The sequence below is a fragment of the Nerophis ophidion genome, linkage group LG13, assembly GCF_033978795.1.
Source record: "Nerophis ophidion isolate RoL-2023_Sa linkage group LG13, RoL_Noph_v1.0, whole genome shotgun sequence".
NCBI classification, from domain to species: domain Eukaryota; kingdom Metazoa; phylum Chordata; class Actinopteri; order Syngnathiformes; family Syngnathidae; genus Nerophis; species Nerophis ophidion.
In genome coordinates this window covers 55,665,831-55,691,629 of record NC_084623.1, presented here as the reverse complement: position 1 = coordinate 55,691,629, position 25,799 = coordinate 55,665,831, and the positions used below count along the sequence as shown (strand labels likewise).

The following is a 25,799-nucleotide window of genomic DNA, read 5'->3' as shown; positions in this document are numbered from 1 at the left end:
ACATACTACTAATAAAAAAATTAATAACATAAAATTATTAACAATAATAATAATAATAATGAAACATGTGGAAAGTAGAGCGCGCCAAAATTTGTAGAAGAAGAATAATGAATAATAACATAATCATAATAATAATAATTAAAAACATATATATAATATAATAATAATAACAATAGTAATAATAATAATACTAATGAAAAAAGTGGAAGGTAGAGCGTGCCAGAATTTGGAGAAGAAGAAGAAGAAGAATAAATAGATTAATTTTAGTGTAGAAAACAATGTGTGAATGCTTAAAATCATCCGTGGATCCAGGCTTTGAGGGGTTAATGTCAAATATAGTTAATAAATATATAATAATAATAATAGCATAATAATAATAATAAATCAATACATACGTATATACATAAATAATAATAATCATAATAAAAATATAATAACATGATAATAATAATAATAATAATAATGAAAAATGTGGAAGTTAGAGCGTGCCAGAATTTGGAGAAGAAGAAGAATAAATAGATGAATTTTAGTGTTGAAAATAATAATAATAATAAATACATAAATAAATAAATAATAATCATCATAATAAAAATGATACAACATAATAATTATAATAACAATAATAATAAAAATAATAATGAAAAATGTGGAAGTTAGAGCGTGCCAGAATCTGGAGAGGAAGAAGAAGAATAATAGATTAATTTTAGTGTTGAAAATAATAATAATAATAAATACATAAATAATAATAATAATAATAATAATGATACAAAATATAATAATAATAATAATAATAATAATAATGAAAAATGTGGAAGTTAGAGCATGCCAGAATCTGGAGAAGTAGAAGAAGAATAAATAGATGAATTTTAGTGTAGAAAACAATATGTGTGAATGCTCACAATGATTCATGGGTCCAGGCTTTAAGGGGTTAATGTCAAATATAGGGAATTAATTATTAAATAATAATAATAACACATTGATAGTAGTAATGAAAAAAAAAATATATATATGATAAATAAATAAATAAATAATCTTAATAGAAATATAATAACATAATAATAATAATAACAATAATGAAAAATGTGGAAGGTAGAGCGTGCCAGAATCTGGAGAAGTGGAAGAAGTTACTGTTCGGGCTCCAGTACTCTGGAATGCCCTCCCGGTAACAGTTCGAGATGCTACCTCAGTAGAAGCATTTAAGTCTCATCTTAAAACTCATCTGTATACTCTAGCCTTTAAATAGACCTCCTTTTTAGACCAGTTGATCTGCCGCTTCTTTTCTTTCTCCTATGTCCCCCCCTCCCTTGTGGAGGGGGTCCGGTCCGATGACCATGGATGAAGTACTGACTGTCCAGAGTCGAGACCCAGGATGGACCGCTCGTCGGGACCCAGGATGGACCGCTCGCCTGTATCGGTTGGGGACATCTCTACGCTGCTGATCCGCTTGAGATGGTTTCCTGTGGACGGGACTCTCGCTGCTGTCTTGGAGCCACTATGGATTGAACTTTCACAGTATCATGTTAGACCCGCTCGACATCCATTGCTTTCGGTCCCCTAGAGGGGGGGGGTTGCCCACATCTGAGGTCCTCTCCAAGGTTTCTCATAGTCAGCATTGTCGCTGGCGTCCCACTGAATGTGAATTCTCCCTGCCCACTGGGTGTGAGTTTTCATTGCCCTTTTGTGGGTTCTTCCGAGGATGTTGTAGTCGTAATGATTTGTGCAGTCCTTTGAGACATTTGTGATTTGGGGCTATATAAATAAACATTGATTGATTGATTGATTGAAGAAGAATAAATAGATGAATTTTAGTGTAGAAAACAACATGTGTGGATGCTCACAATGATTCATGGGTCCAGGCTTTAAGGGGTTAATGTCAAATATAGGGAATTAATTATTAAATAATAATAATAACATAATGATAGTAATAATAAAAAAAATGAAATAATAATTAAATAAATAATCTTAATTCTCTCACAACGATTCATGGGTCCAGGCTTTAAGGAGCTAAAGTCAAATACAGTTAGCGACGGAGCAAAGGCCTCCATTATTTCTGCGTATTGTTTCGCCGCGACTTTTCTTTCTCGGCGCTGACAGCTGGGCTCTGTTGTCCTCGGGGGGGGAAATGGCCCTCTCTTTGAAACCGACTGTAATGTGCATGGCGAAAAAAAAAAAGAAGAGAAAAGTCCTTCGTCACATGTACATGCATGCACGTCTGCGTCTTTTCCTGCTCTCGCTTCCATCACACACACACACACACACACACACACACACACACACACACACACACACACAAAATACTATTTTAAGGGAGTTTGTCATGCGGGAGTAAGTGTTTCAAAGACCACCTTGTCCAGAGGAGGTCTGCCGTTAACATGTTGCCATGCCGGAGACACCATGACACTCTTTGAGACCGCCTTGGTGCAGAGGAAGTTGTCACGTTGTGTAAAATGTAAATAAAAACAGAATACAATGATTTGCAAATCATTATCAACTTATATTCAATCGAATAGACTGCAAAGGCAAGATCTTCAGCATCTACATGCTGCCGCTGGGTGACATCATACGCAAATACGGTATTAGCTTTCACTGTGATGCTGATGACACCCAACTCTACATGCCCCTAAAGCTGACCAACACGCCGGACTGTAGTCAGTTGGAAGCGTGTCTTAATGAAATTAAACAATGGATGTCCGCTAACTTTTTGCAACTTAATGCCAAAAAAACGGAAATGCTGATTATCGGTCCTGCTAGACACCGACCTCTATTTAATAATACAACTTTAACATTTGACAACCAAATAATAAAACAAGGTGACTCTGTAAAAAATCTGGGTATTATCTTCGACCCAACTCTCTCCTTTGAGTCACTCATTAAAAGCGTTACTAAAACGGCCTTCTTTCATCTCCGTAATATCGCTAAAATTCGCTCCATTCTGTCCACTAAAGACGCCGAGATCATTATCCATGCGTTTGTTACGCCTCGTCTCGATTACTGTAACGTATTATTTTCGGGTCTCCCCATGTCTAGCATTAAAAGATTACAGTTGGTACAAAATGCGGCTGCTAGACTTTTGACAAGAACAAGAAAGTTTGATCACATTACGCCTGTACTGGCTTCCTGTGCACTTAAGATGTGACTTTAAGGTTTTACTACTTACGTATAAAATACTACACGGTCTAGCTCCAGCCTATCTTGCCGATTGTATTGTACCATATGTCCCGGCAAGAAATCTGCGTTCAAAAGACTCCGGCTTATTAATGATTCCTAGAGCTCAAAAAAAGTCTGCGGGCTATAGAGCGTTTTCCGTTCGGGCTCCAGTACTCTGGAATGCCCTCCCGGTAACAGTTCGAGATGCCACCTCAGTAGAAGCATTTAAGTCTCACCTTAAAACTCATCTGTATACTCTAGCCTTTAAATAGACCTCCTTTTTGGACCAGTTGATCTGCCGCTTCTTTTCTTTCTCCTATGTCCCCCCTCCATTGTGGAGGGGGTCCGGTCCGATGACCATGGATGAAGTACTGGCTGTCCAGAGTCGAGACCCAGGATGGGCCGCTCGTCGGGACCCAGGATGGACCGCTCGCCTGTATCGGTTGGGGACATCTCTACGCTGCTGATCCGCTTGAGATGGTTTCCTGTGGACGGGACTCTCGCTGCTGTCTTGGAGCCACTATGGATTGAACTTTCACAGTATCATGTTAGACCCGCTCGACATCCATTGCTTTCGGTCCCCTAGAGGGGGGGGGGGGGGTTGCCCACATCTGAGGTCCTCTCCAAGGTTTCTCATAGTCAGCATTGTCACTGGCGTCCCACTGGATGTGAATTCTCCCTGCCCACTGGGTGTGAGTTTTCCTTGCCCTTTTGTGGGTTCTTCCGAGGATGTTGTAGTCGTAATGATTTGTGCAGCCCTTTGAGACATTTGTGATTTGGGGCTATATAAATAAACATTGATTGATTGATTGATTGATATTTAACGTTCGAACTGGTAAACTTTGTTATTTTTTTTGCAAATATTAGCTAATTTGGAATTTGATGCCTGTAACATGTTTAAAACAAGCTGGCACAAGTGGCAAAAAAGACGGAGAAAGTTGAGGAATGCTCAATCGAACACTTATTTGGAACATTCCGCAGGTGAACGGGCTAATTGGGAACAGGTGGGTGCCGTGATTGGGTATAAAAGCGGCTTCCATGAAAAATTCTTAGTCGTTCACAAACAAGGACGGGGCGCGAGGGTCACCGCTTTGTGAACAAATGCATGAGAAAATTGTTTAAAAACAACATTTGTCAACCAGCTATTGCAACGAATTTAGGGATTTCACCATCTACGCTCCGTAATATCATCAAAAGCTTCAGAGAAACCGGAGAAATCACTGCACGTAAGCGATTTTATTACACACTTTGATCCCTCAGGCGGTACTGCATCAAAAAGCCAAATCAGTGTGTAAAGGATATCACCACGTGGGCTCAGGAACACTACAGAAAATCCACTGCTAGTAACTACAGTTGGCCTCTACATCTGTAAGTGCAAGTTAAAACTCCACTATGCAAAGCCAAAGCCATTTATCAACAACACCCGGAAACGCCGCCGGCTTCGCTGGACCCCAAACTCATCCAAGACGAACTGATGCATAGTGGAAAAGCATTCTGTGGTCCGACGAGTCCACATTTCAAATTATTTTTGGAAACTGTGGACGTCAAAGAGGAAAAGAACCATCCGGATTGTTCCGGGCGCAAAGTTGAAAAGCTAGCATGTGTGATCGTACGGGGGTGTATTAGTGCCCAAGGCATGGGTAACTTACACATCTGCGAAGGCACCATTAATGCTGAAAAGGTACATATGTTGACATAAGCGACGTTATCATGGACGCCCCTGCTTATTTCAGCTTGTTTCAACAGCGTGGCTCTCAGTCTGAACATGAAATATCTTGTCTTTGCAGTCTATTCAATTGAATATAAGTTGGAAAGGATTTGCAAATCATTGTATTCTCTTTTTATTTACCTTTTACACAACGTGACAACTTCACTGGTTTTGGGGTTTTGCAAATACCAACGAAAGACGGGCTAAAAGGGAAAGGATTTAACTCCCTAACAACATTAAAATTACATGGCCATGTTGTGCGGGGGATGAATCTTTCAAGAGGCATCGTTGTTGTTCATCCAAAAGTAAGAGATATGTTGGAAGATGTCGGGGTGTAAAGCACAAAAACATGAATAATTGTGCAAGGTTAGCTTGACACGCTAAAGGAGGGAGCCCCGCCCCTATGTGCCGAGTGGATGAACTCTTCCATCAAGCATGAAGAGAGTTTCCGCACAGTAGGGACCTTCCTCATGTCCTCGCTTCCTTCCTCCGTCTCCTTGGCGACGGGACTCTTTCCTCCTCCCCTAAGCTTGAAATGTTTTAATTCTAAGAGAGACAAAACTCAAATAGAATTTGAAAATCCAAGAAAATATTTTAAAGACTTGGTCTTCACTTGTTTAGATAAATTCATTTATTTTTTTACTTTGCTTCCTATCACTTTAAGAAAGACATTTGTAGCGAAAAAATACACCCCCCCACCCGCTCCACAGCAAGCCCGCAGACCACGCCCCCCTCCACAAATATACTGAATGAGAAGTAATATAGACGTTGGGAGAATGCAGCAACTTGATTGAAGATACCGTAAAATAAAACACTACTTTAAATTTGTTATTTTGATTTTATTTAGACCAATTCTATGCTTGAAAATGCTTAAATCGGGCCAAAAAATGCGTAAAATGTGCTTGACTATGCATATTTTTTTAAAGTAATAATCGACCATATTTAAACGCAAAACAGCCAGGAACATATATATATATATATATATATATATATATATATACATACATTCTTCTTGGTAGGATCAAAGACAGCTTTTGTCTTCTCGCCGGGAACTCATTGAAACACAAAGTTTTGTGAGAACTTAGATGTAATTCTTCTGACGATAAGAACAACATGTAAGTCCTGTAAGCACTCCATTTATGTACCTCCAACATCTGGCTCTCTTTTATATCTTTTGTTTTGAAGCCGAGCTGGCATTAACATGTTTTTATTTAGCAGTATTTCCCTGAAATAGCCCACTTTTTAGGAAGAGAGCTCATCTTTTTGAGACTTTTCTAAATCCTAATGAACTTCATGGAGGTCTGCTCTAGTTTCGATCTGGAAATCCACGGCACGTGTCCTGGTTTAAAGGAGAACTGAGGCGACCTGGAGTCACCACCCGAGGACACGTTGCTGCTGAACACGCTAAGCACACAGGCGGATGACTCATGGCACAAATAATATAAGCCTCGCAATGCTTTATTCATTCAGTAGATGGGGGGGGTGGGGGGGGGGCATGACAGATTAAACATCACACGCATGAGGATGGAAACAATGGCAGCCCTCTTATGTAAGTGCGAACATTTTCTACACACACACCTTTACTTCGGGATTCATCCTACACAATTTTTGGTTTTAGCTTTAAGGCAAGGGGTAAAGAGCCATAATGGACCAAAAATACCGAAAACAAATCTGTCTGGAGCCGCAAAAAGTTACAATTAAGTGCCTCAGAAGGTAAGATAACTCCTGGAAATTAATTACTTAAAACTGCCACAAGTATATATATATATACTTATATAAAAATAAAAATGTGTGTATGTGTAAAAGTGTGTGTATATATATATATATATATACGCACACATATATACACACACTTTTACACATACACACATTTTTATTTTTTATTATATATATGTATATATATATATATATATGGGCAAATTGGTCCTAGTGTGTGAATTTGAGTGTGAATGTTGTCTGCCTATCTGTGTTGGCCCTGCGATGAGGTGTCGACTTGTCCAGGCTGTACCCTGCCTTCCACCTGAATGCAGGTGAGATCGGCTACAGCGGCCCCCCGCCACCCCAAAAGGGACAAGCGGTAGAAAATGGATAGATATATATATGGGCCCACGTGTGTGTGTATATATATGTATATACAGTATATATATATATATATATATATATGATGTATATATATATATATATACATACACATACATATATATATATATATATATATGTATATATATATATATATATATATACATACATATATATATATATACATACATATATATATATATATATACACATAGCGCTATACAAGTACAACCCATTTACCATATATATATATATATACATACATATATATATATATATATATATATATATATATATATATATATATATATATATATATATATATATATATATATATATATATATATATATATATATATATAGCACTATACAAGTACAAACCATTTACCACATACATACATATACATATATATATATATATATATATATATATATATATATATATATATATATATATATATATATATATATATATATATATATATACATACATTTTCTACTGCTTATTCCCTTTGGGGTCGCTGGTGCCTATCTCAGCTTCAATCAGGTGGAAGGCGAGGTACAGCCTGGACAAGTCGCCACCTCATCGCAGGACCAACACAGATAGACAGACAACATTCACACTCACATTCACACACTAGGGACCAATTTAGTGTTGCCAATCAACCTATCCCCAGGTGCATATATATATATATATATATATATATATATATATATATGGATTCCTCCAACTTCCAAAGACATGCACCTGGGGATAGGTTGATTGGCAACACTAAATTGGTCCCTAGTGTGTGAATGTGAGTGTGAATGTTGTCTGTCTATCTGTGTTGGCCCTGCGATGAGGTATCGACTTGTCCAGGGTGTACCCCGCCTTCCGCCCGTTGTAGCTGAGATAGGCGCCAGCGCCCCCCGCGACCCCGAAAGGGAATAAGCGGTAGAAAATGGATGGATGGATGGATGGATGGATATATATATATATATATATATATATATATATATATATATATATATATATATATATATATATATGTATATATATTCATATAATAGCAAAGAGAAACAAAAAAAGCATGTAAACAAACATGCTGGGCCTTAGAAAAAAACAAAGTAAAAACAAAAACAAAGGACAAAGAGGCAAACAAAATACTAACGACCAAACAACTAAGGTTTATTAAAGGGCCTAATTGAAACCAGCAACAGGTGTGCCACTGTGGCTCCGCCCCCTGCACCTCCAAAAGGCCGGAGGGAAAAACGGATGCTGCACCCTGCTTTTTGCCTTGCAGGCATGACACCAAACGAATGAGTGCAGCGTTCGTTCAGGAAGACACGGTTCGCTACTAAATCGAAAAGGTTCCACTTTGTTATTATTATTTTGTTCTATGCACAAAAGGGGTTACAGTGACAAAATGTTTTTGTTTGACGGCGGCGGATTAGGATTAGGATAATCTCTCCGATCTGACATGTATCATTAATGTTACAAGGTGGCTCCCGTGTGTATCAAACCGTGGAATTTTTCACACTCCAACGATGATTAAAATAGCGAAAGAGTGGAAAAACAAGTTGACTTTCTACACGTATTTGTCTTAATTGCATCCATTATACCAGGGGTGTCCAAAGTGCGGCCCCGGGGGACATTTGTGGCCCGATTAAATAAAATTAAAAACATAAAAAGGGGTATAAAAGAGCAAACTGGTGAAATGTAACAGGAAAATGTTGCAATGTTTAGTCTAATAACACAAAGCTGCCACGCAGGATGTTTCTTTCTTTAAAAAATAATATTAATGAATGAAAATCAATGTTATTATGAATCATTTTAAAGATATCTATTTACTTGCAAATTTTGCAAGTCTTTAGGAGTCATAAATCATATGATAAGAGCTTCAATATAAAGGCAACTTGTTTTTCCACTTTACTGCAACTTTTAAAGCTTTTTTTCTGGTTATTCTGGTTATTGACTTTTGTATAAACCCCGTTTCCATATGAGTTGGGAAATTGTGTTAAATGTAAATATAAACAGAATACAATGATTTGCGAATCATTTTCAACCCATATTCAATTGAATGCACTACAAAGACAACATATTTGATGTTCAAACTCATAAACTTTTTTTTTTTTCTCGCAAAAAATAAATAACTTAGAATTTCATGGCTGCAACGTGTGCCAAAGTAGTTGGGAAAGGGCATGTTCACCACTGTGTTACATCACCTTTTCTTTTAACAACACTCAATAAACGTTTGGGAACTGAGGAAACTAATTGTTGAAGCTTTGAAAGTGGAATTCTTTCCCATTCTTGTTTTATGTAGAGCTTCAGTCGTTCAATGTCGTTCCGATGTTGTATTTTACGCTTCATAATGCGCCACACATTTTCCATAGAATACAGATCTGGACTGCAGGCGGGCCACGAAAGTACCCGCACTCTTTTTTTTACAAAGCCACACTGTTGTTACACGTGCTGAATGTTGCTTGGCATTGTTTTGCTGAAATAAGCAGGGGCGTCCATGAAAAAGACGGCGCTTTGATGGCAGCATATGTTGTTCCAAAACCTGTATGTACCTTTCAGCATTAATGGTGCCTTCACAGACGTGTAAGTTACCCATGCCTTGGGCACTGATGCACCCCCATACCATCACAGATGCTGGCTTTTGAATTTTGCAATCGATAACAGTCTGGATGGTTCGCTTCCCCTTTGATCTGGATGACACAATGTCGAATATTTCCAAAAACAATTTGAAATATGGACTCGTCAGACCACAGAACACTTTTCCACTTTGCGTCAGTCCATCTTAGATGATCTCGGACCCAGGGAAACCGGCGGCGTTTCTGGATGTTGTTGATAAATGGCTTTCGTTTTGCATCGTAGAGCTTTAACTTGCATTTACAGATAAATGATAAATGGGTTGTACTTGTATAGCGCTTTTCTACCTTCAAGGTACTCAAAGCGCTTTGACACTACTTCCACATTCACCCATTCACACACACATTCACACACTGATGGAGGGAGCTGCCATGCAAGGCGCCAACCAGCACCCATCAGGAGCAAGGGTGAAGTGTCTTGCTCAGGACACAACGGACGTGACGAGGTTGGTACTAGGCGGGATTTGAACCAGGGACCCTCGGGTTGCGCACGGCCACTCTCCCACTGCGCCACGCCGTCCCATCATCTAATAATCATCTCCTTTGAGGCACACATTAAAAGCGTTACTAAAACGGCCTTCTTTCATCTCCGTAATATCGCTAAAATTCGCTCCATTCTGTCCACTAAAGACGCTGAGATCATTATCCATGCTTTTGTTACGTCTCGTCTCGATTACTGTAACGTATTATTTTCGGGTCTCCCCATGTCTAGCATTAAAAGATTACAGTTGGTACAAAATGCGGCTGCTAGACTTTTGACAAGAACAAGAAAGTTTGATCACATTACGCCTGTACTGGCTTCCTGTGCACTTAAGATGTGACTTTAAGGTTTTACTACTTACGTATAAAATACTACACGGTCTAGCTCCATCCTATCTTGCCGATTGTATTGTACCATATGTCCCGGCAAGAAATCTGCGTTCAAAGGACTCCGGCTTGTTAGTGATTCCTAGAGCCCAAAAAAAGTCTGCGGGCTATAGAGCGTTTTCCGTTCGGGCTCCAGTACTCTGGAATGCCCTCCCGGTAACAGTTCGAGATGCCACCTCAGTAGAAGCATTTAAGTCTCACCTTAAAACTCATTTGTATACTCTAGCCTTTAAATAGACTCCCTTTTTAGACCAGTTGATCTGCCGTTTCTTTTCTTTTTCTTCTATGTCCCACTCTCCCTTGTGGAGGGGGTCCGGTCCGATCCGGTGGCCATGTACTGCTCGCCTGTGTATCGGCTGGGGACATCTCTGCGCTGCTGATCCGCCTCCGCTTGGGATGGTTTCCTGCTGGCTCCGCTGTGAACGGGACTCTCGCTGCTGTGTTGGATCCGCTTTGGACTGGACTCTCGCGACTGTGTTGGATCCATTGTAGATTGAACTTTCACAGTATCATGTTAGACCCGCTCGACATCCATTGCTTTCCTCCCCTCCAAAGTTCTCATAGTCATTATTGTCACCGACGTCCCACTGGGTGTGAGTTTTCCTTGCCCTTATGTGGGCCTACCGAGGATGTCGTGGTGGTTTGTGCAGCCCTTTGAGACACTAGTGATTTAGGGCTATATAAGTAAACATTGATTGATTGATTGATAATAATAATAATAATTAATAATTAATAATAATAAGATGTAGGGACGAACTGTATTTCGTGACAGTGGTTTTTTGAGGTGTTTTTTTTTAGGTGTTCCTGTGCCCATGTGGTGATATCCTTTAGAGATTGACGTCGGTTTTTGATGCAGTGCCGTCTGAGGGATCAAAGGTCACGGTCTTTCAATGTTGGTTTCCGGCCATGCCGCTTACGTGGAGTGATTCCTCCAGATTCTCTGAACCTTTTGATGATATTATGGAGCGTAGATGTTGAAATCCCTAAATTTCTTGCAACTGCACTTTGAGAAACGTTGTTCTTAAACTGTTTGCTCACACAGTTGTGGACAAAGGGGTGTACCTCGCCCCATCCTTTCTTGTGAAAGACTGAGCATTTTTTGGGAAGCTTGTTTTTATACCCAATCATGGCACCCACCTGTTCCCAATTAGCCTGCACACCTGTGGGATGTTCCAAAAAAGTGTTTGATGAGCATTCCTCAACTTTATCAGTATTTATTGCCACTTTTCCCAACTTCTTTGTCACGTGTTGCTGGCATCAAATTCTAAAGTTAATGATTATTTGCAACAAAAAAAAATGTTTATGAGTTTGAACATCAAATATGTTGTCTTTGTAGCATATTCAACTGAATATGGGTTGAAAATTATTTGCAAATCATTGTATTCTGTTTATATTTACATTTAACTGAATTTCCCAACTCATATGGAAACGGGGTTTGTACATTTAAGGGCTTAGAAGAGGCAGGTTTCAGCCCCACAATTAGTACCGTGGGATGTTCCCTTTTGTCAGGCGTCAACAGGAGGCGGGATGACGTCACCTCTCAGCACGAGTAGTCCTATGTGGACGCAGCCAGGCACGGACTTAATGAAATGGAGCTTAACAGAGCATGAAACATACATAAAAGGTTTGTGTGTGCGCTCGGCACGCATACCTGGCTGCTCGCCGTCTTACGCTGACATGCTTGTGGCGGGCTGAAGCACAGAAGCTGCCAATAAAAAGGATATAAGAATAGAGAATTAGCGGAAGATTATTTGCCAATTCACGCAAAACTTCCACGCATTTTTTGGCCCACCACTGTCATTTTTGGCTGAAATGGTTTCTTGTGTAGACCAAGGAAAAAAACACAACAATACGTAACCATGGGGATCCTAGCGCTTATTAGCTCGGACCTACTTCCAGCCTACAGCGCTAAGCCTTCTGGGTAATGTCATATCTAAAGTGCATCCGGAGAGTACTCACAGCGCTTCACTTGTTCCACCTTCTGTCATGTTTCGGCCTCATTCCAAAATACAATGATTTCATGTTTCTCCTCAAAATTCTACACACAATACCCCCTTTTTTTGTTTAAGTTTCACAAGTTTACCCAAAAAAAACAACAACCCTAAAATGTACATAATCAATCAATTAAACGTTAGACTTCCTTGTTATTGTCATTCAAATTTGAACTTTAAAGCAAAGATAAGAACGAAATTTCGTTACATAAGCTCATGGTAGTGCGGGATTAAAAAAAAAAGCAATGAGATGCATGTATAATTAAATAAATATATATATAAATATAGATATAAAATTAATAAATATATATAAATACTGTACAATCAAACCACTGTCAGGTTCAAACACCGATGACATCTATTAAACAAGACAAGAAGCAAGGAATCAAACAGCGACATAATTCAATTTGGCCCAAAAAAAAAAAAACAACAACCCTAAAATGTACATAATCAATCAATTAAACTTTATACTTCCTTTTTATTGTCATTCAAATTTGAACTTTATAGCACAGATAAGAACGAAATTTCATTACATTAACTCATGGTAGCGCAGGATAAAAAAAAAAAAGCAATGAGATGCATGTATAATTAAGTAAATATATATAAAAAATATATACATTTAGATAGAAAATTAATATATATAAATACTGTACAATCAAACACCGATGACATTAAACAAGACAAGAAGCAAGGAATCAAACAGCGACATAATTCAATTTGGCTCAATATGGAGAAACGCGTACCCTTGTACACCACGCTCTGACGAAAGATTGTACGCATCCTCTTTTATTCGGACTTTCCCTGATTACATGGCAACATCTTTTTTGTTTAAGTTTTGCATATTTACCAAAAAAAAAAAAAAACAACAACCCTAAAATGTACATAATCAATCAATTAAACTTTATACTTCCTTTTTATTGTCATTCAAATTTGAACTTTACAGCACAGATAAGAACGAAATTTCGTTACATAAACTAATGGTAGCGCAGGATAAAAAAAAAAAAAAGCAACAAGATACATATATAATTAAATAAATATATATAAATAATATATAAATATATGTATATAAAATTAATATATATATATAAATATATATAAATACTGTACAATCAATCCACATCTATTTTTACAACCCTTAATCACGAGTGTCTCAAAGGGCTGCACAAACCACAACGACATCCTCGGAACAAGGAAAAAAACTCAACCCAATGGGACGACAATGAGAAACCTTGGAGGGGACTGAAGATGTGGGGACCCCTGGTGTCCTGGTTGACATGCGTTTATATTATAAATAAAATTGAGAACCGGTACTTTTCAAACAGAGTATAGTACCGTCTTGGATTCATTAGTACCACTGTCAGGTTCAAACACCGATGACATCTATTAAACAAGACAAGAAGCAAGGAATCAAACAGTGACATTATTTCAATTTGGCTCAATATGGAGAAACGCGTACCCTTGTACACCACGCTCTGACGAAAGATTGTACGCATCCTCTTTTATTGTTTTAAAATTTTGATTTATATTTACTGTTTTAATTGGTTTCACCCTTAAAATAGTTTTCTTAATCACATGTATTTTATATTGCTTTTATGTATTTATTTTTATTCAGTCATTGGTGGAGCTCAGGATAGTATTGGAATGTTGTTTTTAATATTGTGCTACACTTTGGAAAAGGTTGTTGTTTAAATGTGCTATATAAATAAAGTGGATTATTCAGACTTTCCCTGATTACATGGCAACAGCTTGTATAATGACTGTATTATGCTGATAGTATATATTTGTATTATGAATTGATTAACGTGGACCCCGACTTAAACAAGTTGAAAAACGTATTCGGGTGTTGCCATTTAGTGGTCAATTGTACTGAACTGCGCAATCTACTAGTAAAAGTTTCAATCAATCAATCAATCAAAAAGCAGTTTTTAAAGGGAGGGGAGGTCATAAACAGCCGTTGCCTTTGGTTACAAAACGGTTCAAAGAAAAAGGTGCCTGGAGGGGGGGTCAGGTCCTGCTTCCTCTCCGCTTTGTAGACAAAAATCTTCTTGTGGATTGCAATATTTCAAAGAAACCGACACCTTCATGTCGCTTCCCATCCTACACGGTGGAGTTTTACTGGAGCTTTTGCCTGCTCGCCGGGAATTTGTTGAAACATGACGTTTTGTGACAACTTAGATACAATTATTCTGACAACCACGATACTATACTAGTACCGGTATACCGTAGAACCCCAGTCTGGTGTTTACAGTATTTATTTTTTTAATTTTTAAATGTCCGTAACAATGTATGCATGAATAACTGGACATTTTGACAGCCCTGGTTGTAGTTTGATGACGTTCAGCCATTGTTTGTGTACAGGAGGAGGCAGATGGGGAACAGCAGGGGTTGAAGACCTCAGGCAGAACTAAAGCGGACCACCTTGGGACCTCCTTGTAGGTCCACACTATAAAACCTAACAATCAGGACGCCTTTTGTGTAAAAGCGATGAGAGAAAAAAAAATAGAAAAGTGTTGGTTATGAAAGCAGGACCTCGCTCACAAGATGCCGGCGAACGCTCGCTGCTCGTCTGTCCGCCTCCGGCCGAGACTCACCCAGCCGTGGAACACGTGCGCTCGTCCTCTCGTCTCGCCCTCGCTCCTTCTGTTCCACGCACACCTTGGCTCCGCCTACTTTTTACACCTCACACTTCCTGAACTCGGTCCGCCTTATTTCCAAGTCCCCCCCAGACTTGGGAAATAAGTTGTTTTCTTTTCATCACGTGGCTCAAGTCGCAAAGATAGTTTCTTCTGCTCGCACACGTGAGAGAAAATCCATTTTGTTCCTCAGAGATCTTTTAACCGTCTAATCATCTCGGGAAATTTGTAAAAACTACCTTTGGAGCAGGCCTGGGAAATTATTTGGACTCGGGGGCCAAATTAAGAGAAGAAAAATGTGTCTGTAGGCTGGTATATCTATTTTTAGGAACACTATAATAATCCATCCATCCATTTTTCTACCGCTGGCGCCTATCTCAGCTACAATCGGGCGGAAGGCGGGGTACACCCTGGACAAGTCGCCACCTCATCGCAGAAAGACAGACATTCACACTCACATTCACACACTAAAGCCAATTTTAGTGTTGTCAATCAATCTATCCTTCATGGTGGAAGAGGGGTTCGTGCGTCTGCCTCACAATACAAAAATCCTGCAGGCTTGGGTTCAATCCCAAACTCGGGATTTTTTTGTGTGGAGTTTGGATGTTCTCCTTTTGAAAGCGTGGGTTCCCTCCGGGTACTCCGGCTTCCTCAATGACTAAAATTCAAAACAATTATTCTGGCAAATCTAGAAAATCTGTAGAATCAAATTTTTATTCTGGAAAATTTAGAAGAAATAATGATTTGTCTTTGTTAGAAATATAGCTTGGTCCAATTTGTTATATATTCTAACAAAGTGCAGATTGGATTTTAACCTATTTAAAACATGTCATCAAAATTATAAAATTAATCTTAATCAGGAAAAATTACTAATGATGTTCCATAAATTATTTCTTAATTTTTTTCAAAAAGATTCGACTTACCTAGTTTTTCTCTTCATATTTTTCGGTTGAATTTTGAATTTTAAAGAGTCCAAACTGAAGATAAACTATGCTTCAAAATTTAATTTTCATTTTTTTCGTGTTTTCTCCTCTTTTAAATCGTTCAATTAAGTGTTTTTTTAATCATTTATTCCCTACAAAATACCTTCCGTAAAATGAAAAAAAAAATGTACGACGGAATGACAGACAGAAATACCCATTTTTTTTTGTATATATAGATTTATTTATATATTATTATTATATATATACATTTATTTATATATTATTTCTTCTGCATTTCCCAGAATAAAAATGTGATTCTACAGATTTTCTAGATTTGCCAGAATAATTGTTTTGAATTTTAGTCATAATAAGTTTGAAGAAATATTTCACAAATATTCTTTATCTGACAAAACAGAAGCTAAAATGAAGAATTAAACTAAAATGTATTTATTATTCTTTACAATAATAAAAAAAAAAATACTTGAATATTGATTTAAATTGTCAGGAAAGAAGAGGAAGGAATTGAGCAAATTGGTTATTTCTGGCAATTTCTTTAAGTGTGTATCAAACTGGTAGCCCTTGGCATGAATCAGTACCCAATTTTCGGCTTTTGACTTGCTTGACCGCTCATAAAAGCAATGGGACTGTCTGTGAATGGAGCTTGTAGTTACATATTATATAAATATGTAAATATGATATAAATATGTATATAAATATGTACATAAAGTGTTGTAATTATATTCCAACTCCGCGTTCTTCTTGGCCATTGCCGCCGCAAGAATAGAATAATATATTTATTTTTTTTAAGTGAAATTCCCTCCCGTTCCTCGCGCCCCACCTGTCATGTCTCTATTCTATTCTATACTACTTCTATAGTGTTTTGTATATTGTACAGAATTGCTTATTATTTTTATTGGATAGTAGTCTGTTTATTTCAATTGTTAGTGTTTCCTTTATGGGTTAACTCTTATGTCATTTATTTCACCCCATATTTGTTCCCACTACCGCACCTTAAGTTGGAGTCTTTAATCTCGTTATATGCAAATATAATGACAATAAAGTTCATTCTATTCTATTTTATTCTATTTTATTCCCCACTTTGAGAAACGCTGGTGTAAACTATCCCCTACCATTTGTTGTCCTTCATCTCTCCGTTTTGTGTCTTTTTCCTACCCCCAACAGATGTTTTAGGGGGAAGAGGAACATCTGGCTTCTGCCGGGCTGTTCATCCTCCCCTCCTATTTTTTTTTTTAACCCTTTTGCTCTTTTCTTTTTATCTTTCATTCTGTTTGAGCAGTCATTTGCAGCCCAGAAAAATCACCCCTAGTTTACACCTAAAAATCATTGATTTCGATACTTGGTGCCATCTTAGAAGTATCTTACCTTCTTCTATGTTCGTGTAGCGATGTAGTACTCCTTGGCGTTGTGTTCTTCCCCAAAAGACGACACCCAGTCATTCTTCTGACTCAACCCTGGTGAAAACAATCATAGTGAGTCTCCAATCAGCCTTTTTAACATTCATAAATCGTCACGTGGAAGACAACAGACTGACGTAACCAGGGGCGTCGCCAGACATATTTCACTGGGGCACGTGCCCCACTGTTGATCTGCAGTGCCCCAGTAAAAATTTCACCAATAAAAAAAAAAACGCTTCAGAGTTTTAAGTCTACATAACATAGACAACAGCGCACATACTACTTAGTATTGCTACTGTATTCACTCCACGAAACATGGCTACTTAATATGGTAATTTATTCACGTGTGGATCGAGACTACAGTTGAGAGAGAGAGGGGCGGGGGGATTCGAATCACTGCGTGAGGTAGGTGACGTTAGCCAACAAAAATGTGTTAATTACAATATTTTGATTTTGATTTGACTCAAACTGTAACACCTAGATGGATTTAAGAAAGTTATTCGCCCGCAGCAGAAAAGAAGCAGCAGGAATGAGAGATGTAAGTGAAGTCCTAGCTAGCTAGGCAACATCATTGTCTTAAGTTGATGCTAAGTTAGCTAACGTTATTCCTTGTATGAAGACAAACATATTAATTTGCTGTACGAGCTGTCGGGGGAATTTCCAATCAACATGAAACATAATGTTGGTTATTGTCTGCTGGTTCTGCATCAATGATGATTTGGAGTCAGCATGTGTGAGTTGAGTGCTTCTCAAATGCTTTATCTTCAGGAAGAATTTTTTTTTTCCATATCATCAAGTCGTGAGCCAAATTTTTAAATCATTCCGGTCCGATCCGGTGGCCATGTACCGCTCGCCTGTGTATCGGCTGGGGACATCTCTGCGCTGCTGATCAGCCTCCGCTTGGGATGGTTTCCTACTGGCTCCGCTGTGAACGGGACTCTCGCTGCTGTGTTGGATCCGCTTTGGACTGGACTCTCGCGACTGTGTTGGATCCATTATGGATTGATCTTTCACAGTATCATGTTCTCATATGTTCTCATAGTCATCAGTATCACAGTATCATGTTCTCATAGTCATCAGTATCACAGTATCATGTTCTCATAGTCATCATTGTCACCGACGTCCCACTGGGTCATTATTGTCACCGATGTCCCACTGGGTGTGAGTTTTCCTTGCCCTTATGTGGGCCTACCGAGGATGTCGTAGTGGTTTGTGCAGCCCTTTGAGACACTAGTGATTTAGGGCTATATAAGTAAACATTGATTGATTGATTGATTGATTCAAGTTTATTTCACAGAAAAATACCACGGTAGACTTGTCTTGTTAATCGCTGTGACTTTGACTAAAATAATCTTGTTTTGTCACCAGAAAAATGGCTACAGCTAAAGCATCGGGTTTTGTTTCCAGAAAAAATAGTAACATTTCTGTATTTGTTTGCAGAAATATGGGTGAAAATATCGGGTTTTGTTGCCCCATTTAGATTTAAAAAAATATATATTTCCATTTCTGTCCTGAGTCCTCCTCCAACTTGTTAGTCGGTTTGCCTTTTGCTGAAATACTCACTAATAGTCACTAGAAAAATGGCTAAAAATTTCTAGTTTTGTTGCCACAATTTAATTTTTTTCTCCCTAAACTTTTTTTTCTCATGCACACATCTGACTGAAAATGACACACAATCCACTTTTATGTCAGGAGCCAGCAGTTGGGAACCACTGGTCAACTGTATAACAGTTATTGTAATATTTCCATGTCTGTCCAGAGTGATTGACCACTTTGCAAAAATGAAAAGGAGACATTACAGTTTACTTCTCAGAAAATGATTCCCTGAACAGACACACAACAGTTGTTCATTTATTCTACTACTGTGGCTTTATTGTTTTGTGTATATTTTATAGTTTTGTGTATCTGAAATAGGATTAGCCACATTGCCATAAAAGGAAATTAATTAATATAAAAGAACCCAGAGATGTAGGGGTGCTTTATTTTTTGTTTTACTTTTGTAGATGTTAAATTTGCAGATAATTACTGCAATATATATTTCAAAAAGATTCATTGCTCTTCCTTTTTGCTTTTACCAGTAGCAGTTTAGAAGTCTGGAGTAAAAAAAGTGCACAAGTAGGTCAAATGCATGAGTTAATTTCAGGTGGTTCATCAAAGATCCATACAACATCATCTGATATGATTTCATAGTTTAAAGCACTATTTATGTATTTTTTATGATAAATAAGTGCTAAAAATGTTTTTGCCTGCACGCTCACATGAATTATTTGTGCCCCAGGTGTGCCCCAGTAAAGTATTAGGTCTAGTGACGCCCCTGTGACTAACACATTAACACACGAAAAAAATAATACACAGTACCTGGTGAAAACCATCATGGTGAGTCTCCAATCAGCCTTCTTAACATTCATAAATATGTACAGAAGTAAAACAAAACAAAAATTAACATAAATATGTCTCTTTTAGGCCTGCAGCTAGCCTGCTAATAAGTTAGCTGAAAGCTAATATAGAGAGCACAACTTCCCGTCACGTGGAAGACAACAGACTGACGTCACACACACGTGTCTCAGCCTGGAAGTCTGCTGTGACATGTGACGTTCAATGACCATAAGAAATGTAGGAAATGACAGTACTGAACTTCGAATAATAAAAATGGAGAAATAAAGAGTCACATTACATAATGTGTGAATGTAATAAATGAGATAAAATGACATTAAAATAAGATGACATTAAAACAAAAACAGTAGTAAGACAGTAAGCAATTGAGATCATAAATTACCTCTGTTACATTAGCATGCTAATTCTATCATGCTAACGTTTCATCCCTTTTAGCATAATTGGCGCCATCTTAGAAGTATGTTACCTTCTTCTATGTTAGCATGCTAATGCTATCATGCTAACGTTTTATGCTAGTTGTTTTGTTTTAGCTAATTCTGTTTGCTTGACCCTAAAAATCATGGTTTTGTTAGCATGCTAAAGCTAGCCTCCTAACATTTTGTGCTAGCATTTTGTATGTTTAAACATAAAAATGATAGATTTTGATACTTGGTGCCATCTTAGAATTATGCTACCTTCTTCTATGTTAGCATGCTAACTCTATCATGCTAATGATTTATGCTAGCCTTTTAGCTCATTTTGTTCGTGTGAACCTAAAAAAATCATGGTTTTTAATACTTGGCCCCATTGAAGAAGTATGCAAACTCACCTTAATGTTAGCATGCTAAAGTTAGCTTGCTGACATTGTATGCTAGCATTTTAACCAATTTTGAATGTTTAAACATAAAAATAATGCTTTAGCATACTTGGGGCCATCTTAGAAGTGTTATCTTCTTCTATGTTAGCATGCTATTTTTATCATGCTAACATTTTATGGTAGCATTTTTTTTAGCTAATTTTGTTTGTTCAAACCTAAAAAAAATGGTTTTGTTAGCATGCTAAAGTTAGCTTCCTAAAATTTTGTGCTAGCATTTTGTATGTTTAAACATAAAAATCATGGATTTTGATACTTGGCGCCATCTTAGAAGTATGTTACCTTCTTCCATGTTAGCATGGTAAGTTTATCATGCTAATGTTTTATGATAGCTTTTTAGCTAATTTTGTTTGTGTGAACCTAAAAAAATCATGGTTTTTAATACTTGGCCCCATTGTAGAAGTATGCTAACTCACCTTAATGTTAGCACGCTAAAGTTAGCGTGCTAACATTTCATGCTAGCATTTTAACAAATTTTGTATGTTTAAACATAAAAATAATAATTTATGATGATTGGCGCCATCTTAGAAGTATGTACTGCTAGCATGCTAACGTCACCACCTAAACATTAGCATGCTCACTTTTCATGCCTATTTATTATTTTATTTTTATTTTTGTTTTTTTCGTCAATATGATATCGTAAAGGAGAAAAACCCTTCCTAAAGGATAGCGTCGAGTCATTATTACTCACTTCCTGTGCACTCTGCGGTGTAGTTCTGCATTTATTAGTGTTCGATGATGACGATGATGATGATGTGTGTGTGTGTGTGTGTGTGTGTGTGTGTGTGTGTAGGGGGGGGGGATCACCAGAGGCGCTTTCTCAATCTCCTCTTAACTTCTCCTCTTAACTAGAACATTATGTAACTGTGTAAACACACACACACACACACACACACACACACACACACACACACACACACACACACACAAGTTTCCGTCATACAAGGGGGGGTTTTCCCAATCTGCCCATGTTGTTTGTACTCTACAACACACCACTTTCCTCTTGATCGTACATTGTGAGGACCGGGGCAATCAACGTTCGATTCCTTTAATCCCGAATAAATCCGACAGGACCGCACGCTATCCCAGGACGAGAGTCTGATCTGGACAGGATGCTAACATTATTACATCACAATAGCAAGTACAAAAATGCATGGCAACACTCCTACAGACAACGCACAATTGTGAATGGTTTTAGTTGTATTGTAAAACTTACAAACCTCGCTGGGAGCCGCGAATGAAGAATCCGTTTGAAAATATTTCCACGTATATTCGCCGCATTTTTTAAAGAGTTGACTATGACAACTTTTTTTTATCTCATTATCACATCCCAGAGACTCAACCGCAGTTGCAAGTCCAAGACGTTAGATGGCAGTAGTGTTTAGTTTGTGGTGTGTTGGCCAGTCTGTTCAGTCTTTGCTGTCAAACCCTTTGTTGCGCCCTAAAAAGTGTTAGTACTCTAAGTATTGTATTTAGCGTATTGCCTTGAATTGCCGCCGGGTATATAGTATGCGCCTGACTAGCATTACTGCCGGGTCAAACTCGTTTTGCAAAATAATTAGCGCATGCTTAGCATTACCGCCAGCTCAGGATTAACGCCGGGTCAAACTCGTTTCGCAAAATATTATTTTTATTAGCGCATGTCTGGAATTTCCGCCAGCTAAAATTTGTTTCGCCAAATAATTAGCATATGCCTAGAATTTCCACCGGGTCAAACTCGTCACGTCACGAGTGACACTTCACCTGTCATCATTTTCAAAATGGAGGAGGCTGATTTCAATCATTTGAAATCAAATTAAGAGCTATTCAGTAGGATTTAAGGTCCAAGCTATTGAATATGCTAAAAAGAACAGTAAGCAGCTATGTTTTATTAATATACCGTAGCTACGTGTGTCAAATATGAGTCATTAAATGACTCCCGCCTCCTGGTGGTAGAGGGCGCTAGTGATCCTTCTTGCGACTACTCGGCTGCAGAAGAAGTGACAACAAGCAGCGATCGTTTATTTTTTTCCTCTCGCTTGCACTTTTAACATGGAGGATTACATATCTAAAATAAAACCGTTTTCTAAACTGGACTTTCAATGGAAGCAGGAGGTATTAAGGAAGATCTCCATTGAGACGGAGAGACTTTTAAAACTGAAGAAAGATAAGGAAGACTTCTATAAACGAGTTATCGATGCTTTTGATCAGAAGGAGCTGCGCATGGACTTCAATTAGAAGTAAAGGTAAGACCATAATAACGGTTTTTTTATTAAATGTGCTTTTCATGATGGTATCCTTACATCACACTCAAATTTATAAGCGCAGGCCTAAATTTACCGCATGCCTTTGGTAAACGTCGGAGTGAGAAGATGTTTTGAATTAATCAGCGCCCCCGGCGGCAATTCAAGGAAATACGGTACACAGAAATATTCCGTAAATGTTTCTTTACATACCTTAATTGTGTCCAAACGGCGCCTGTGACAGGGCAGTAAAAGGTCGACCAAACAAAACATAACGCATGGCCGTGGACCCAGGTTGAACTCCAATTCCGTGGCAGCTGGTGGAGTTGAAGGGACTAAATATGTTTCATGTGCGCCTCGTCTTTTCATCACTCGTTCATCTCATCTCTTCACCTGCTCAATCCGCCGTTGCATCTCTTTTAGCCGCACCTGGGGCGCCCTCATCTGTTTAGGCGGCCATCACACCTGAGACACAAGCACAAACCCCCATTAGGTGGTCCGTGTTACGTCCTCGTGTCCCCGCTTGGCATGACCTGCAGCGCACACACACACACACACACACACACACACACACACACACACACACACACACACACACACACTGATCCGGGTCTTCATCCTTCAGTGTTCTTTCTCTCCCGTGCACGCTCAAACTCTCTCTAGCGGCGAGCGACTCTCATTAAAGTGATCTTTCTCTCCGTGCGTCTCAGTCAGAGTGCAGGACCGGGGAGCACAGCGGGGACTTTATCTTCCACTTCACCATCCGACCTCGGTAAGTACAACTTCTCAGCTTTTTTTTAATGTTTTCGTCGTGCTTTCAGGCGGTGGCAAATGTAAAAAATTGCGAATTATTTTTTTTTTACCCAAGTAATGATGACATTTTCTTAGACTTACACAAACTTTAATGATCCACAATAGACGTTTTTCCTCACAGTAGTTCAATGTCAATCAATCAATGTTTATTTATATAGCCCCAAATCACAAATGTCTCAAAGGACTGCACAAATCATTACGACTACAACATCCTCGGAAGAACCCACAAAAGGGCAAGGAAAACTCACACCCAGTGGGCAGGGAGAATTCACATCCAGTGGGACGCCAGTGACAATGCTGACTATGAGAAACCTTGGAGAGGACCTCAGATGTGGGCAACCCCCCCTCTCTAGGGGACCGAAAGCAATGGATGTCGAGCGGGTGAAAGTTCAATCCATAGTGGCTCCAACACAGCCGCGAGAGTTCAGTTCAAGCGGCTCCAAGACAGCAGCGAGAGTCCCGTCCACAGGAAACCATCTCAAGCGGATCAGCAGCGTAGAGATGTCCCCAACCGATACAGGCGAGCGGTCCATCCTGGGTCTCGACTCTGGACAGCCGGTACTTCATCCATGGTCATCGGACCGGACCCCCTCCACAAGGGAGGGGGGGACATAGGAGAAAGAAAAGAAGCGGCAGATCAACTGGTCTAAAAAGGAGGTCTATTTAAAGGCTAGAGTATACAAATGAGTTTTAAATGCTTCTACTGAGGTAGCATCTCGAACTGTTACCGGGAGGGCATTCAATCAATCAATCAATCAATGTTTATTTATATAGCCCCAAATCACAAATGTCTCAAAGGACTGCACAAATCATTACGACTACAACATCCTCGGAAGAACCCACAAAAGGGCAAGGAAAACTCACACCCAGTGGGCAGGGAGAATTCACATCCAGTGGGACGCCAGTGACAATGCTGACTATGAGAAACCTTGGAGAGGACCTCAGATGTGGGCAACCCCGCCCCCTCTAGGGGACCGAAAGCAATGGATGTCGAGCGGGTGAAAGTTCAATCCATAGTGGCTCCAACACAGCCGCGAGAGTTCAATTCAAGCGGCACCAAGACAGCAGCGAGAGTCCCGTCCACAGGAAACCATCTCAAGCGGATCAGCAGCGTAGAGATGTCCCCAACCGATACAGGCGAGCGGTCCATCCTGGGTCTCGACTCTGGACAGCCAGTACTTCATCCATGGTCATCGGACCGGACCCCCTCCACAAGGGAGGGGGGGACATAGGAGAAAGAAAAGAAGCGGCAGATCAACTGGTCTAAAAAGGAGGTCTATTTAAAGGCTAGAGTATACAGATGAGTTTTAAGGATGCTACTGAGGTAGCATCTCGAACTGTTACCGGGAGGGCATTCCAGAGTACTGGAGCCCGAACGGAAAACGCTCTATAGCCCGCAGACTTTTTTTGGGGCTCTAGGAATCACTAATAAGCCGGAGTCTTTTGAACGCAGATTTCTTCATGCTTGGTTCAGTTATAAAGGATGGAAAGGGTAAGGATGGAAAGGATAGTGCACAAAAAGAGGGTGAAAACAAAAAGGTATAAAGTAAACAAAAAATGTATTATAGGAGCAATATAAAATGTAACATATATGAAATATTTACATATTATATATACACTACATAATATATACTGATAAATTATATTGTATTTTTAAATAATATATACAATATATAACAAATCCCAATTTGTGCATGCATTTCAATTTTCCTAATGGACGAAAACCGACGTTTTAAATTTTTTTTATTAATCAGTCCAACAAAGAAATGCAACATTTTCCATATTGAATCTAAAGATAAGAAGCCCCAAAAAGTTACTTATAAGGCTTAAGTCAATGTTTCAGATTTAATTAGTAACTCATTTGATTTATTTTAAACAGTAACCATGCGATGAGGTAGCGACTTGTCCAGGATGTACGCTGCCTTCCGCCCAAAACGCAGCTGAGATAGGCTCCAGCGACCCCCTGAAAGGGACAAGCGGTAGGAAATGGATGGATGGATGGATACTATCAACAACAGTATCAATATTAATAAGAATTCCAACATAGCATTGACTAGAATTCCCTCATTTACATGATCATTAAAGCCATTTATAAAAATATAAATAAATAAAAACATATA

The 25,799-nt window shown here is 38.7% G+C and overlaps 1 protein-coding gene across 5 annotated transcripts in view; it reads right to left on the bottom strand.

Moving 5' to 3' along the window:
* Positions 1-23,399, bottom strand: part of LOC133564754 (dynein axonemal light chain 4-like) — a 36,953-nt gene extending 13,554 nt beyond the window's left edge. Inside the window, exons 1-5 of one of the 5 annotated variants that reach the window (XM_061919236.1) lie at positions 23,080-23,399; positions 19,756-19,793; positions 17,366-17,454; positions 12,087-12,140; positions 11,922-11,990 (exon numbers count right to left, since the gene is read on the bottom strand). The gene's annotated coding sequence lies outside the window, so the exon portion shown is untranslated. Of the gene's footprint in view, positions 1-11,921; positions 11,991-12,086; positions 12,141-17,365; positions 17,455-19,755; positions 19,956-23,079 lie in introns of those variants that run through there. The other 4 variants (XR_009809329.1, XM_061919234.1, XR_009809330.1 and 1 more) reach the window with 4 other exon arrangements.
* Positions 23,400-25,799: the final 2,400 nt, after the last annotated feature.